This window comes from Mustela nigripes, chromosome X (assembly GCF_022355385.1).
Source record: "Mustela nigripes isolate SB6536 chromosome X, MUSNIG.SB6536, whole genome shotgun sequence".
Lineage (NCBI taxonomy): Eukaryota > Metazoa > Chordata > Mammalia > Carnivora > Mustelidae > Mustela > Mustela nigripes.
The window spans coordinates 9,313,488-9,319,637 of NC_081575.1; positions in this window are offsets into that span (position 1 = coordinate 9,313,488).

The following is a 6,150-nucleotide window of genomic DNA, read 5'->3' on the forward strand; positions in this document are numbered from 1 at the left end:
TTTTAACAGTTTTTTAATTGCTATATATTGAAAAAAATAATAATTTGCACAACAGACAAATGTTTAAATATGTTGATATAGTTAATACTACTATGCAAAGAATATGAATGACTGATATACACATAAGTATAGATGAATCTCAGAAACATTATACTGAGCTTAAGATGCCAAATACAAAGAGCACTTACTATATAATATCATTTATATGGAATTTAAAAACAGGCAAACTCAATGTGGTTAATCAATATCAGATCAATAATTGCCTATGAGAGGAGGTTGATGCTGAATAGACACAGTGGCAGGCATGGGGAACTTTTCTAGCAATAAAAATGTTCTGTATCTTGATTGTGGGGATGTTCATGGAAGTATATGTGCCTGTCAAGACTGATCTAACAGGATAGTAAAATGGGTTCATTTTAATATATGTAAATACATTTTACCCCAATAAGATTGCTGTAAAAAAGTAAAAGCAATAATATATATAGAGAGATGGTTGTATAGGTTTCTGGTTGGTACAAACCCCAGATATCTCAGCTACAGAACAGACAGGAGGAGAAGGGCAAAGCATCTTTTTTGCAGGCTTTCAAATTTCCTTTATAGAGGGATGTGTAAGTTATATGAATTGATTTTTAGTCTTTTTTTTTTTTTTGAAATAGTGTTTTTATTTTCTTTGGGTACATACCCAGAGTGGAATTACTGGATAATGGTATATTTCTACTCTTTTTTTTCTTTTTTCAGCACAACAGTATTCATTGTTTTTGCACCACACCCAATGTTCCATGCAATACATGCCCTCCCTAATATCCACCACCTGGTTACCCCAACCTCCCACCCCCTGCCCCTTCAAAACCCTCGGGTTTTTTTTCAGAGTCCATAGTCTCTCATGGTTCACCATCCCTTCCAATTTCCCTCAATTCCCTTCTCCTCTGCATCTCCCCATGTCCTCCATGTTATTTGTTATGCTCCACAAATAAGTGAAACCCTATGAAAAATGACTCTCTCTGCTTGACTTATTTCACTCAGCATAATCTTTTCCAGGCCCGTCCATGTTGCTACAAAAGTTGGGTATTCATCCTTTCTGATGGAGGCATCATATTCCGTAGTGTATATGGACCCTTCTTCGTATTCCTCATCATATTCCATAGTGTATATGGACCATTCATATGGAAGGACCATCTTCCTTATCCATTCGTCTGCTGAAGGGCATCTTGGTTCTTTCCACAGTTTGGCGACCGTGGCCATTGCTGCTATAAACATTGGGGTACAGATGGCCCTTCTGTTCACGACATCTGTATCTTTGGGGTAAATAACCAGTAGTGCAATTTCAGGGTCATAGGGAAGCTCTATTTTTAATTTCTTGAGGAATCTCCACACTGTTCTCCAAAGTGGCTGCACCAACTTGCATTCCCACCAACAGTGTAAGAGGGTTCCCCTTTCTCCACATCCTCTCCAACACATGTTGTTTCCTGTCTTGCTAATTTTGGCCATTCTAACTGGTGTGAGGTGGTATCTCAGTGTGGTTTTAATTTGAACTCCCTGATGGCTAGTGATGATGAACATTTTTTCATGTATCTGATAGCCATTTGTATGTCTTCATTGGAGAAGTGTCTGTTCATATCTTCTGCCCATTTTTTTTTATATGATTATCTGTTCTTTGTGTGTTGAGTTTGAGGAGTTCTTTATAGATCCTGGATATCAACCTTTTGTCTGTACTGTCATTTGCAAATATCTTCTCCCATTCCATGGGTTGTCTCTTTGTTTTGTTGACTGTTTCCTTTGCTGTGCAGAAGCTTTTGGTCTTGAAGTCCCAAAAGTTCATTTTTACTTTTGTTTCCTTTGCCTTTGGAGACATATCTCAAAAGAAGTTGCTGTGGCTGATATCAAAGAGGTTACTGCCGATATTCTCCTCTAGGATTCTGATGGATTCCTGTCTCATGTTGAGGTCTTTTATCCATTTCGAGTTTATCTTTGTGTACGGTGTAAGAGAATGGTCGAGTTTCATTCTTCTACGTATATCTGTCCAGTTTTCCCAGCACCATTTGTTGAAGAGACTGTCTTTTTTCCACTGTATATTTTTTCCTGTTTTGTCGAAGATTAATTGACCATAGAGTTGAGGGTCCATATCTGGGCTCTCTACTCTGTTCCACTGGTCTATGTGTCTGTTTTTATGCCAGTACCATGCTGTCTTGGTGATCACAGCTTTGTAGTAAAGCTTGAAATCAGGTAACGTGATGCTCCCAGTTTTATTTTTGTTTTTCAACATTTCCTTAGCAATCCGGGGTCTCTTCTGATTCCATACAAATTTTAGGATTATTTGCTCCAGCTCTTTGAAAAATACCAGTGGAATTTTGATTAGAATGGCATTAAAAGTATAGATTGCTCTAGGCAGTATAGACATTTTAACAATGTTTATTCTTCTGATTCAAGAGCATGGAATGGTCTTCCATCTTTTTGTGTCGTCTTCAATTTCTTTCACGAGTGCTCTGTAGTTCCTTGAGTACAGATCCTTTACCTCTTTGGTTAGGTTTATTCCCAGGCATCTTATGGTTCTTGGTGCTGTAGTAAATGGAATCAATTCTCTAATTTCCCTTTCTGTATTTTCATTGTTAGTGTATAAAAAGGCCACTGATTTCTGTACATTGACTTTGTATCCTGCCACGCTACTGAATTGCTGTATGAGTTCTAGTAGTTTGGGGGTGGAGTCTTTTGGGTTTTCCATATAAAGAATCATGTCATCCTCCGAAGAGAGAGAGTTTGACTTCTTCATTGCCAATTTGGATACCTTTTATTTCTCTTTGTTGTCTGATTGCTGTTGCTAGGGCTTCTAATACTATGTTGAACAAGAGTGGTGAGAGTGGGCATTCTTGTCATGTTCCTGATCTCGACGGGAAGGCTACAAGCTTTCTCCCATTGAGGATGATATTTGCTGTGGGTCTTTCATAGGTAGATTTGATGAAATTCAGGAATGTTCCCTCTATCCCTATACTTTGAAGCGTTTTAATCAGGAATGGATGCTGGATTTTGTCAAATGCTTTTTCTGCATCCATTGAAAGGACCATGTGGTTCTTCTCTCTTCTCTTACTGATTTGTTCTATCACATTGATTGACTTGCGAATGTTGAACCATCCTTGTAGCCCAGGGATGAATCCCAGCTGGTCATGGTGGATAATCTTTTTAATGTGCTGTTGGATCCTGTTGGCTAGGATCTTGTTGAGAATCTTAGCATCTATATTCATCAGTGATATTGGTCTGAAATTCTCCTTTTTGGTAGGGTCTTTGCCTGTTTTGGGGATCAGGGTAATGCTGGCTTCATAAAAGGAGTCTGGAAGTTTTCCTTCTGCTTCAATTTTTTGAAACAGCTTCAGGAGAATAGGTGTTATTTCTTCTTTGAATGTTTGGTAGAATTCCTCAGAGAATCCATCAGGTCCTGGGCTCTTGTTTCTTGGGAGGTTTTTGATCACCGCTTCAATCCTGTTACTAGTTATCAGTCTATTCAGGTTGTCAATTTCTTCCTGGTTCAATTTTGGGAGTTTATAGTTTTCCAAGAATGCATCCATTTCATCTAGGTTGCTTAGCTTATTGGCATATAACTGTTGGTAATAATTTCTGATGATTGTTTCTACTTCCTTGGTGTTCGTTGTGATCTCTCCCTTTTCTTTCATAATTTTATGAATTCGGGCTTTCTCTCTTTTCTTTTGGATTAGTGTGGCCAATGATTTATCGATATTATTGATTCTTTCAAAAAAAACAGCTTCTAGTTTCATTGATATGTTCTACTGTATCTCTGGTTTCTACCTCATTGATCTCAGCTCTAATCTTGATGATTTCCCTTCTTATGTGTGGAGTTGGTTTGATTTGTTGTTGATCCTCCAGTTCTTTAAGGTGTAGAGACAGCTGGTGTATTCTGGATTTTTCAATTTTTTTGAGGGAGGCTTGGATGTATTTCCCCCTTAAAACCGCCTTTGCTGTATCCCATAGGTTTTGGACCAAAGTGTCTTCATTCTTATTGGTTTCCATGAATTGTTTAAGTTCTTCTTTGATATCCTGGTTGATCCAAGCATTCTTAAGCAAGGTGGTCTTTAGCTTCCAGGTGTTTGAGTTCCTTCCAAATTTTTCCTTGTGATTGAGCTCCAGTTTCAAAGCATTGTTATCTGTGAATATGCAGGGAATAATCTCAGTCTTTTGGTATTGGTTGAGTCCTGATCTGTGACCCAGTATGTGGTCTATTCTGGAGAAGATTCCATGTGCACTTGAGAAGAATGAGTATTCTGTTGTTTCAGGGTAGAATGTTCTGTATATATCTATGAGGTCCATCTGGTCCAATGTGTCATTCAATGCTCTTGTTTCTTTATTGATTTTCTGCTTCGATGATCTATTACTGAGAGAGGCATGTTAATATCTCCTACTATTAATGTATTCATATCAATATGACTACTTATCTTGATTAACAGTTTTCTTATGTAATTGGCTGCTCCCATATTGGGGGCATAGATATTTACAATTGTTAGATCATCGTGGTGGATAGTCCCTTTAGGAATTATGTAGTTTCCTTCTGTATTTCTGACTACAGTCTTTAGTATAAAATCTAATTTATCTGATATGAGAATCGCTACCCCAGCCTTCTTTTGAGGCCCATTGGCATGAAAGATGCTTCTCCATCCCTTCACTTTCAGTCTGGGTGTATCTTTAGGTTCAAAATGGGTCCCTTGTAGACAACATATGGATGGGTCCTGTTGTTTTATCCAATTTGCAACACTGTGTCATTTTATGGGCGCATTTAGGCCATTCACATTGAGAGTGATTATTGATAGATATGTTTTTATTGACATTGTGTTACCTTTGAAGTCTTTCTTTCTGTAGATTGTCTCTATATTTCTGTTCAATGATATTTTTAGGATTTTTTTTTCTCTTTTATAGAACCTCCCTTAATATTTCCTGCAGTGTCAGCCTGGTGGTTGCATAGTCTTTTAAGCCTTGCTGGTCTTGGAAACTCTTTATCTCTCCATCCATTTTGAATGTCCATCTTGATAGATAAAGTATTCTTGGCTGCATGTTCTTCTCATTTAGTGCCCTGAATATATCTTGCCAGTCCTTTCTGGCTTGCCAGGTCTCTGTGGACAGGTCTGATGTTATTCTGATGGGCTTTCCTCTGTACGTAAGGAGCTTCTTTGTCCTAGCTGTTTTCAAGAGGGTCTGCCTACAATTATAATTCTTCATTCTTACTATTAGGTGTCTCGAGGACTTTCAAGAATCTATAATCTTGGGGGGAAACCATTCTGCCTCTAGTACATGAACGCTGGTTTCATTCATGAGATTAGGAAAATTTCCATAGACGACTTGTCCACTATATCTTCGAGACTTCTTTCTTTCTCCTCCCCTTCTGGGATTCTAATAATTCTGACGCTGGAACATTTCATGGCATCATTTATTTCCCTGATTCTGTTTACGTGGCTTCTAAGCTGTTTGTTCCAGGCTTCCTCCTGATCCTTTCTCTCTATCGGTTTGTCCTCCAGATCACTAATTCTATCTTCTGTCCCAGTTACCCTAGCTTTTAGAGAATTTAGATTAGATTGGAACTCACTGAAAGCATTTTGAACCTCATCTCTGGTCGCTTTCAGTTCGGTCCTAATCAATTCCGATTGGTCATCCATGGCTTTCTCCAACATAGCTATTGCCTGGATAATTGTTAGCCTGAATTCTTTTTCCGACATATTTTCTATGTTGATAGCCATTAGCTCTGTTGCAGAAGGCCCATCCTCTCTATTTTTCTTCTGTTGGGTGTTCCTCCTCCTAGTCATTTTGGTGAGAAATGACTGATCGGATGTAGCTGGATGTATCGACCATGGTGCAGTCAGGGTGCACCCTGGAACACTTCTGAGAAATCAGGATTCCCCACCCAAATGAAAGAAAAAAGAAAAGAAAAAGGAAAAAAGAGAGAGAAAGAGAGAGACTGGAAAAAAAGGGAAGATAAAAGAGAAGGTTCCGCCCAAATGGGCCCCAAGGTAAGATTTATGAAGTAGACAAACAAAAACAGACAAACAAAAAGACTGGTAAAATTATATGACAAGAGAAATATATAGATAGATATATGCAAAAATAAAAGAAGAAGAAGAAGAAGAAGAAGAAGAAGAAGAAGAAGAAGAAGAAGAA